We start from the raw sequence: 12245 nt of genomic DNA on the forward strand, positions 1-12245 counted from the left end.
CATGACCGCCCACCTCTCTACGTCCTCCTTCTGTGCCATCGTACCCACGTCCAATCTCTGCAGCACTATCTCCACCAACTTCGTCTTTCATTACTTCATCGCAGCTCCTTCTTGGAATAATATCCTTTCTGCTGATCTTTCTGTCCACCTTCATCATTACCCAAATCCCATTTGCCTCGTCATCATCCCTCGCCCGTTTCATATTAATTGCCCTGATCGCTGCCATTATCACCCCGATCGGGGGACCCCCACAACATTATTTCTTGTACCAGCGATGCTTTTCCTGTAGCCTAACAAATACTTTCTTTTCCCAACTCTAAGTAACAACCAGAGCAGGGTCACAGCCTGGGTGCTTGATGTTGCTAAGGGTCGCTCCCACATTGCAGACCTGTTAAATCAAATTCAAACGAAACCAGCCAAGTAAGGAACCCGCTCCACATTTTGCTATCAACTGCCTGCCAACACAGGATAAGGGTGCCATTGTTTCCATTCATCTTCCTTTTCCCATTACAGAGCCTGAATGGACTGGCCATGCCAACCATGTTCAAACTCTCAGAATTATACCGACACGTCCCACAGCTTATCAACTTCACCAATCGAACATCATACCGAGAATTAAAAATTCAAACGAGCCAACAATTACACTGAGCCCGTAGCCCACCAAACCCCTTCTGACAAGACTCCATACAGAGAACCCGGGCCACTGAAATCAAACCCCCAGGCTCAGAAACTAGCTTATGGGGACAGACATCAATCCATAACCAACTTGAAACCAAAATTGACCTCTAGCTAAACAAAAATTCCCAACCCAGTAGATTCTATTCCATAAGACCAGACTGACTGGAAATGGACCATCAAGATTCTTCTACCTTTGCCCCTCTGCCACTAGAGGATATAACGGGAGTTACATGAACCTGCAACTCGACTTCGAGCTCACCCAAAGCCTAAATACACTGGAACCAAAAAAAAATCTTCGCAGACCCCAACCCCTCTCGCCTCTTTCTTGCCCAAGTATGGGGGACATCCACATCTTGAACCCTTTACCACCCATGCGAGACAACCAAATTCCATACTCGAGAGAAACTAGGATGAACAAGACAATGGACTCAAACCCAACCAAAAACCCGACAAGGCCATGCCTGTGGCACTTCCAATTCCCATCCCCCCAAAGCACAGACCCATACATTTCATCGGTCAAAGGTTGAATAGATTGCTCCATACAAACAAAAGGTGCTAAGTTAAGACCAGAAACATACCAGTGAACGTTGCCATAACCTAGAGAAGACAACGACCACCAGCTGCCCAGAATCACCCTCTTAAATGAGATCCATAGGAGTGTGAGTTCATAGACTACCTTACTCAACAAGTCGGATAGAGTTCTCACAGCTCCAAATGTCCTAATACCTATGTAGCTTTCGAGTTGGGGCATTAAACATCGCATGCACATCGCCACCTCTCCAAGTGCGGCATATATGCGGATGGTTGTTGGAACGATCTATTGGATTTGCATTAATCGTTGGGCCAGGACAAGCCCAATAGGGTCGGCTCGCGCCCTGATCGGGGAATGCAAGCAAACTTTTTAAATAAAGAAAGATCTGACTTTATTTATGCTCTATTTTTTAAAAAACAATTTAGGAATATTATTTTAAATAATTTATTTTAAAAATATATATAATTTGCATTGGAATTTCGTTAAAAAATTGTTGTTTTAATTTTTCATTGATTTGTATTTTTTATTAAAAAATAAATTCAATACTATTAAAAACTTAACTACGCCTAAGACATTCTCTCTATAGTCTTTCATGTGCAAACATGTTCACTTCAACAAATCGGTGAGCTTACATTTCGTCGTCCTTCATCCTATTAAAATATGACATGTGGACATATATTTCTTGTTTATGATGCTCATCCTTAAGATTTCGTCTCAACTTCCAGTACAGCTTGTGAATCGATTAAGGCCGAGAACACCAAGCCGCCATAGATAGCTAGAAGAAGGAGCCACGTGGAGTCTCAGATTTGCCTCGCGTCCAATTTCTGGAGCTCCCCATATTGTATTATTATTCGACAACACAGGTCGTAGGTTCAGAGTTAGTCCATGAGTATTTGTTGAAGGCAAATAGGTAAGTGAGAGGACACGAACAGGAAATGGGCGCTAAGAGCAACAAGCAGTAATCGAACCGTTAATATAGTGAGTTTGCAATGGAAGTTGTTTCCCTCGAGTGTGATGCCCCTTGGGTTGTTTGCGAGCATGAGGCAGATGGGCGTTGGGTTCATAATACCTCCCCCTCCCAATTCATGAGATGATGGGTAGCACCAGATTCGAAGGTTGATCACTGTAGTGGAACTCTCTTCCATTGCCCAGGGGACGAAGGACCTTGGCTTCGGCCGTAGCGAAAAGTATTTACCATCCATCGGGGGGAATTTGGCTCCAAGGCCATGATTCTTCAGGCATAGATTGTTTCCGTGGAGGCCGAGGAAGAGGGGCAGAGGTTAAAGAAGAAGGTTAAGAGACGGGGCTTGAAGTTAAGGGTGGGAAATGCTTCCTTGAAGGGGCTTCTTAGTGGAGCCATTCCGGGGATCGTTTCCGGAACTGTGGTCACTCCTCTTGAGACTATAAGAACCCATTTGATGGTGGGCAACAACGGGAAATCAATGACTGAGGTATTTAATCATATCATGCAAAACAGGTGTTGTCAGGGTTTGTTTAGGTGAAACCATGTTAATTTCATCAGAGTTTCCCACAACAAAGCCATTGAGCTTTTTGCATACGAAATAGTGAATAAGTTCTTGACCTCTAAACAGGGGAACCACCTCGTATTCCTTTTTCTATCTTCCCTGTTGCTCGATCAGTTGTAGGAGTGTGCTATACATTATGTACATATCCTCTGGAGTTGTTAAAGACTCGAATGACCATTCATAGAGGCATCTATGATAATTTTGTAGATGCATTTCTTAAAAACATCTAGGAAGAAGGTCCACAAGGACTTTATAGGGGTTTGTTGAGGCAAATTAATTACCTATAATTTAATTGTCAACCCGGGGGTTTTGTAAAATTTTCGAAGCATGTGTGCACTATATATGCTAGAAATTAACTTTCAATTTAGATCGACCTAACTACGAAACCAAATAATGACAAACCAAATTCAACTATTCTAATTCAACAATCAATTCCAAAGAAATTATAGTACAGGGCGCGAAATTGAAATCTTAATCTTTAAATCTTGCAGAATTGAACAACACACCACTCTTTCAGAAATGAAAGCAAAAACAATCATTCTTAACCTCTCACACAGGAATAGATATGAAAGCAAATAAAAACAATTGCTCTTAACTTCTAGGTAGAAAGCAGATAAAAACAGTTGCTCTTAACCTCTAGGTAGAAAGCAAATAAAAACAAATACTCTTATCCTATTACACAAGAAAATGTATGAAAGCAAATAAAAACAATTGTCTTAACTTCTAGGTAGAAAGCAAATAAAAACAATCACCCTTAACCTCTCACATTGGAAAGGATATGAAAGAAATAAATCTTAATCTATGAAGAACAATAAATCTTAAAAAAAAAATCTCACACATTGTAGGTGGCCAATCCAAAAGCATGAGAGATGGAAAGTTGAGAGGCTCCAAATGCAAGCATAACCAAATCAAAGTGAACATCACTCATGAGCATGGTGTCAAATCCAAATTCTATATTCAAAACATGAACATTTCCCCAACTTTACAAATGCCTTTGAAATGAAAAGACTCTCCTATTTATACAAAAATATAAGAAACTACATCATTAATGGAGGTCCATTATTCTCTCCCTAGATCCCTAAAAAATCTCATAGAGTTACAACTCAAATAGGTAATGATGAGACACATATCTTCTTTGATCTTTATCTAAATCTTCTTCCATATCTTGAAGGGAATTCGAAATTGAGCATTCGAGGCCGCATAAGGGTGCCTTGGAAGCTTCCAAATGACCTACACATGTCATGAAACTCAAGCCACTTTTAAGTATTAGCAAGTATATGTCATTTTTCTAAGTTTTAACCATTTAATTCACTTATAATACTAGAAATCATTATCTTTTGGAAAACACAAAGGTAACCCATATAATTATGAAAATGGAGGCTAATGAAAGATTATATGGCTATGGAGTTGCGACATGTGAGTGAAATGGTGGCGATAAAGGTGAAAGTGGATGATATTTTGAATACATTGTGGAGACTCTACATACCCCCCAACTGACGTTATTGCATGTTCTCATGCAATCTACTTCATTGCTTAATCATGATTTTCTTTTGAATGAGCTTTCCTTATATCAATTGTCCTTGAACTTTGCTTTTAACAATTTAATTTATTTTTGCAGAGTATTCCTTATCATACATTGAATTGCAACATGTTTGGTTGGTTCTTGCATGACAATCAAATCTTAATTGGTATTGGTTCTTGTGTATCAATACCTTGTTTCTTTTTGTTGCAACAATATTTATTGAACATATTTAAGAATGCATCTTTAAATTAGCCATATAATATGCTCATCATTTAGGCATTATTTTCAAATCACATAACTTTTGAACCATAGTGCAATCATAGTGATTAGGAAAAGTATGTTATGATGAAATGAAGTGATTATGAAGAGTAATCATAAATGGATGTCCGACCCCCCCCCCCCCCCCAAACTAAAGGTGTTTACAGTTTTTTTTTTCAAATGAGAAAGGAAACATGGTGAAGTATTTTACGAAAATTATAATTTCAGTATTCAAGGAATTCTATGATTAAAATCTATAAAAGAACATACCTTTACTTACCTAGGAAGTGGACAAACTATGCATATGTAGAGAAGTTGTAGCTGCTGATGGATCATGGAATATAATGTAGAATTTCATCTGCTTCTTGGTTGCATAAATGGTGGATGAGGTGGTGAAAGTGGAGTCTTTATTTCCGCTGTTAAATTTGTTGTATCTGCGGCAAAATGCTGAAATGATATAGCCTTCACCTGCTGCAAAACTCGATGGTACAATTCTAATCATGCGAATAAATGTGTTGTTGTCGAGCATGAAGAGAATTCATTGGATCACCGACCATTGATGAATGTCGTTAAACAATGCGAGGCAAACTCGCCATTAATGTCAACGAGTGCCAAGGTACCTAAGTACATCTTGCGAAGTGCGGATAGATGAGCTGATGTCGAGCCACTTGCAAGATCCAACACTCAAGGGACATTGATGTATTCCCATGATTTTCGGCGAGAGAACTTGTCATTGATGCATACAAGCCTCAAGGTACTAATAAAGACTCTAGCCCTAAACCTAGATAATGTGTTGATGTCGATAGGCCAAGACTTGTTAGAAGGGAGGCATTATGAATCCCCCATCATCTAACGCGAGTATGGAATAATGATTTTGGAAGGACTATGGATGGAAAATTTTGCAGTGGATCAAGGTTTATTTAATGGAAATGAAAATGACAAGAGGGTAAATAAGCAAACGGAAAGAAAAAGGACAAATCAACATGTAAGTGAGTTGAATGTCTCTATGAATGGAAATTAAGAAAAATGTGAATGGAAAATGTAAATGGAAAATGTGGAGGAAACATGTGACTCTTTGCAAGGAAAATGGTGATGACGATGCTTAGCAAAAATGCTTGGATAGCTTGTGAGTTTGGAGAGGAAAAATGATGGCATTTATGAATGATAGAAATGGATTTAATTGGTTCATGTTTCTTGAAATTGGTCGTAGAAAACCAATCATGCATAATTGGCTTCCTTCAATTCTCTGATTGCCCTGGAACCTGAAAATAAACATGGCACTAACATTGCAACAAAAGTAAGTGTGTTCAAAGAGAAGTGATCAATTTCTTTAGGTACATACGAAAAATTTGCATATTGAAAGGTTCATGACGTGTTTTCGTTTCAAATGGTTAGTCCAATTTCGCAATTGTGATAATAAATCCAATTTCTAAAAGGAAATAATTTCCTTAATTTATGTTTGAATCATAGCATTTCAGAAAGATAAAGAAATATTATTCGTGAATGCTTAATGATTCCTGCAAAACAATCCTCAAAAAAAGATTCATCAATTGATCCTTCAGATAAAGCGCCTTTATAGTTCCTTCTTTCCTGCATCATGCTTGAAAACATAATCATTAGACAAATCCAATAAATTTGATCATGATTTTCTGATTAGAATGCATTGTTGACAAATAGATCATTGAGTTAAATACAGCGCTGCATAATTGTTTTTAAGATGCAGAATTGTGCAGTTTCTGTAGTTAAAATCCTGAACAAACAGTTAAGTACACACATCTATGCATTTTTGTTATGAACAAATAACCAGTCCAATCTTCAAATTGATCAATACCTCTTTGAGAAAAATTAGCAAATAGAACATTTTTTTTTTAATTTTTAATTTATTTATTCTTTATCTCTCTCTCTCTCTCTCTCTATATATATATATATATATTTATTTATTTATTGCTTCGACATGTGCGTTTGAGTGGACCATAAGAACAACTTTTTCTTAATTTGCTCCAGTCACTAAATGAATTTCACATCAATTTTTTTTATGGAAATTTTACTAAAAATAAATAAAACACGCAATCTAAAAATTAATGAAATATATACAAAACTAAAAAGTAAAATACATATACACAAAAGAAAAACATATATACAAACAAACATAACAAAAATCATAACAAAACCTATAAATGTACAAATGTTATAAAAACACTTCATTAAAAAAAATAAAAACAAATATTATATAAACATATATATACACTTTTAAAAATAAAAATAAAAATGACAAAATTTATACATATAAAACGTTAAAAAAACATTCCACTAACATCAAAATATACATATACAAAAAAAAGTTAATACGAAATTTGCCATGGTTGAAAATGAAAATTCAAAGCATTGAAAGTGAATATCTGAACTGATACGTGGTTTTGACTCGGTAGCAGCACTGGTACGTGGTTTTGACTCGGTATCAGTAGCATATTCGGGAGCCAAGTGCTGGCACTACACATAAAATTCGTAACCGTTTTTTTTGAAGCTACTCTCCTTCAACACCAAGACGTCTTTCGCATGGACTCAATCAAGCTGGATTTGTTTCAATGATTTGCAGGATTTCAAAATCGTTTTTCCCCGTAACCTGAAAAATAAAGCTCTAAAGAACCTGGAATATCTCCCAATTGGTTACGAATTTGAGAAAATCGTGCTTGGGTTTTATAATTGACCCCATTCGGAGAAAAACCCACGTTTTATTTTTCTAAGATTAGCTATCAATTTGGCCAGAAAACATGTTTAAAAAATGACATTTTTTGAGTTATTACGCATTTCCTTTGCAAGTATTGCACTTGGGCTTTCTTGGTTTGATTTGTTGTGTGGTGGCTCCAGATACTAGTTATGTATATATCCAATAAGGAGATACAAATCTAATGGGTTTCATCAATGCACTGATTCTGCTCCTTCCATAAGCGTGGATACAAACGATGTGACCAACATACCCTTTATGGTCTTAGCCTCTGTGCAAGCCCTCAGAACATTTAGCATTATGTCAACTTCCGGCTAGATGACATCGTTTTACACAACAATAATTTCAAGTTTCTAAGTATTAATACTTAAATGCATATATGTGAACAACATCTTGTTTGGAAAAATTGAAGCGGCCAAGTTACTTACCTGGGATCTTTAGGGACGAAGTCGATAGGACTGGCCACATGAAAAACTTCATCAAAGCCATGAATGGAAGCCACGAAACTACCGTCTAGTAGATCCACTGTGAAGAGCTTGATCAACTTCTCCCCAGCTTCTGGTTCGACTGTTATTCTTCAAACAGATTATGGTAGCTTCGATTCTTATTTCTGAAATTGTGAATTTTTATAGAAATAATTAATGGTTCTCAATTTCAGGCAACTAAGGCTTCAAAATGAATGTATTGGAACCTGAAAACAGGGTTGTCAACAAGCAAGTGTCGAACCAAGATCTGGAGGAAAATGGCGTTGAAGAACAGGACACAGCGTTTTGAAGGTCACTACAAACCATAACCAGTCAATCTGGCTAGCTGAACCTACCAAAGCAGTTGGATCAGAACAAAACCACCCTACCAATCTAATTCGACCCCTCTTTGGTGTGAACGACCAGACCAGCTAGCTCGTATGATACAGTTCAGAACACATGCAAATAATATTACAATTTAGAACTGTTTTTTAGCTACGTTGCACAAACCAGAGCCTCGTCGAGAAGGATTTTATTTTTTTATTTATTTTTATTAGGATGGATTTTTGAATTTTGGATTCCAAGCTAACACAATTTTTTTCTTTACACGTCGTACGAGAGCCAATTATCAATTTGTCCATTTGTCAATTCTCTTTAAAAAATTGATAATTTTTATTAATAAAAATTACATTTTCCTTAATAAAAATCATGAAGAATTTTTTTTATTATTGAAAAAAAAACCTAATTTTCTTTTTTAATTAAAATCTAACATGATTTTTTATTTTTTAATTATTTAAAATCAAAACATCAATTTTTTATTGAAAATATTTATGATGTTAATGAAAAATGCAAGAAAATAAATAAAATTTTAAAAGATTTTAAAGTCTAAATAAACTTTAAAAAATGCAATCAAGCTTGATTTTATTTTCCTAATTTATCTACTTACTATATATATATATATATATATATATATATATATATATCTGAATGTTTCCAATGGAGCCATTTAAGGATTAAACTTTCTAAAATGTTCATATCCAAATTTGTGAAATGTACTTGATTGTGTATGAGGACATGAAAAGTCATTTTGACCTTTAGATTTGTCGCAAAGATCTTTGAAGGATGGATGAATGTCATGGCGTAATCGCTTTTCGATACCATTCCTCAATGTAGTCTTTGTGCTCCAAAGAATGTTTAATTTGCATTCTAGATCTTTCATCCATAAATGGTTAGATCAAAATATTTTTATATTTTTTTTATAACAATGATACGCAGCTAAATCATTCATCCATCTACATGCTTTAATCTTGCATCTAGAAAAAAGCGCTGAAAAAAATATGAACTCTAAACTGAAAGCTAGTTCCTATGCACACGTCCTCGGCAACGACGCCAAAATATTGAGGCAAATTAATTACCTATCATTTAATTGTCAACCCGAGGGTTTCGTAAAACTTGCAAAGCGTGTGTGCACTATATATGCTAGAAATTAACTTTCAATTTAGATCGACCTAACTACGAAACCAAATAATGACAAACCAAATTCAACTATTCTAATTCAACAATCAATTCCAAAGAAATTATAGTACAATTATAGTACAGGGCGCGAAATTGAAATCTTAATCTTTAAATCTTGCAGAATTGAACAACACACCACTCTTTCAGAAATGAAAGCAAAAACAATCATTCTTAACCTCTCACACAGGAATAGATATGAAAGCAAATAAAAACAATTGCTCTTAACTTCTAGGTAGAAAGCAGATAAAAACAATTGCTCTTAACCTCTAGGTAGAAAGCAAATGAAAACAAATACTCTTATCCTCTTACACAAGAAAATGTATGAAAGCAAATAAAAACAATTGTCTTAACTTCTAGGTAGAAAGCAAATAAAAACAATCACCCTTAACCTCTCACATTGGAAAGGATATGAAAGAAATAAATCTTAATCTATGAAGAACAATAAATCTTAAAAAAAAAATCTCACACATTGTAGGTGGCCAATCCAAAAGCATGAGAGATGGAAAGTTGAGAGGCTCCAAATGCAAGCATAACCAAATCAAAGTGAACATCACTCATGAGCATGGTGTCAAATCCAAATTCTATATTCAAAACATGAACATTTCCCCAACTTTACAAATGCCTTTGAAATGAAAAGACTCTCCTATTTATACAAAAATATAAGAAACTACATCATTAATGGAGGTCCATTATTCACTCCCTAGATCCCTAAAAAATCTCATAGAGTTACAACTCAAATAGGTAATGATGAGACACATATCTTCTTTGATATTTATCTAAATCTTCTTCCATATCTTGAAGGGAATTCGAATTTGAGCATTCGAGGCCGCATAAGGGTGCCTTGGAAGCTTCCAAATGACCTACACAAGTCATGAAACTCAAGCCACTTTTAAGTATTAGCAAGTATATGTCATTTTTCTAAGTTTTAACCATTTAATTCACTTATAATACTAGAAATCATTATCTTTTGGAAAACACAAAGGTAACCCATATAATTATGAAAATGGAGGCTAATGAAAGATTATATGGCTATGGAGTTGCGACATGTGAGTGAAATGGTGGCGATAAAGGTGAAAGTGGATGATATTTTGAATACATTTTGGAGACTCTACATACCCCCCAACTGACGTTATTTCATGTTCTCATGCAATCTACTGCATTGCTTAATCATGATTTTCTTTTGAATGAGTTTGCCTTATATCAATTGTCCTTGAACTTTGCATTTGACAATTTCATTTATTTTTGCAAAGTATTCCTTGTCATACATTGAATTGCAACATGTTTGGTTGGTTCTTGTGTGACAATCAATTCTTAATTGGTATTGGTTATTGTGTATCAATACCTTGTTTCTATTTGCTGCAGCAATAGTTATTCAACATGTTTAAGAATGCATCTTTAAATCAGCCATATAATATGCTCATAATTTAGGCATTATTTGCAAATCACATAACTTTTGAACCCTAATGCAATCATAGGGATTAGGAAAAGTATGTTAGGATGAAATGAAGTGATTATGAAGAGTAATCATAAATGGATGTTCCTACCCGCCCCCCTCCCCTCAACTAAAGGTATTTACATTTTTTTTTTCAAATGAGAAAGGAAATATGGTTAAGTATTTTCCAAAAATTATAATTTCAGTATTCAAAGAATTCTATGATTAAAAGTTATAAAAGAACATACCTTTACTTACCTAAGAAGTGGACAAACTATGCATATGTAGAGAAGTTGTAGCTGCTACTGGATCATGGAATAGAATGTAGAATTTCATCTACTTCTTGGTTGCATAAATGGTGGATGAGGTGGTGAAAGTGGAGTCTTTATTGTTGCTGCTAAATCTGTTGTATTTGCTGCAAAATGCTGAAATGATATAGTCTTCACCTGCTACAAAACCCGATGGTACAATTATAATCATGTGAATAAATGTGTTGTTGGTGAGCATGAAGAGAAGTCATTGAATTACCGGCCATTGATGAATGTCCTTAACCAATGTGAGGCAAACTCGCCATTAATGTCAACGAGTTCCAGGGTACCTAAGTACATCTTGCAATGTGCGAATAGATGAGCTAATGTCTAGCCACTTGTAAAATCCAACGCTCAAGGGACATTGATGTATTCCCATGATTGTCGGCAAGAAAACTTGTCATTGATGCATACAAGCCTCAAGGTACTAATAAAGACTCTAGCCCTGAATTTAGATAATGTGGTGATGTCGATAGGCCAAGACCTATTAGAAGGGAGGCATTATGAATCCCCCATCATCTAACACGAATATGGAATAATGATTTTGGAAGGACCATGGATGGAAAATTTTGCAGTGGATCGAGATTTATTTAATGGAAAGGAAAATGATAGGTGGGTAAACAAGTGAACAGAAAGCAAAAGGACAAATCAACATGTAAGTGAGCTGAATACACTTATGAATGGAAATTAAGAATAATGTGAATGGAAAATGTGGAGGAAACATGCGACTCTTTGCAAGGAAAATGGTGATGATGATGCTAGCAAAAATGCTTGGATAGATTGTGAGTTTGGAGAGGAAAAATGTTGGCATTTTTGAGTGATAGAAATGGATTTAATTGGTTCATGTTTCTTGAAATTGGTCGTAGAAAACCAGTCATACATAATTGGCTTCCTTCAATTCTCTGATTTCCTTGGAACCTGAAAATAAACATAGCACTAACATTGCAACAAACGTAAGTGTGTTCAAAGAGAAGTGATCAATTTCTCTAGGTACGTACGAAAATTTTTGCATAATTGACAGGTTCATGACGTGTTTTCGTTTCAAATGGTTAGTCCAATTTCACAATTGTGATAATAAATCTAATTTCTAAAATGAAATAATTTCCTCAATTTATGTTTGAATCATAGCATTTCAGAAAGATAAAGAAATATTATTCGCGAATGCTTAATGATTCCTACAAAACAATCCTCAATAAAAAAATTCATCAATTGATCCCCCAGTTAAAGCGCCTTTATAGTTCTTCTTCTTTATTGCATCATGCTTGAAAACATAATCATTAGACAA

The 12245-nt window shown here is 35.3% G+C and overlaps 1 pseudogene; it reads left to right on the plus strand.

Moving 5' to 3' along the window:
* The first annotated feature begins 2199 nt into the window (after positions 1 to 2199).
* The window catches only part of LOC149145074 (adenine nucleotide transporter BT1, chloroplastic/mitochondrial-like), a 37429-nt pseudogene continuing 27383 nt past the window's right edge, over positions 2200 to 12245 (plus strand).

The sequence above is a fragment of the Pinus tabuliformis genome, chromosome X (genome assembly GCF_031772625.1).
Source record: "Pinus tabuliformis cultivar Carrire ecotype Pingquan chromosome X, CPIR1, whole genome shotgun sequence".
NCBI classification, from domain to species: Eukaryota; Viridiplantae; Streptophyta; class Pinopsida; order Pinales; family Pinaceae; genus Pinus; species Pinus tabuliformis.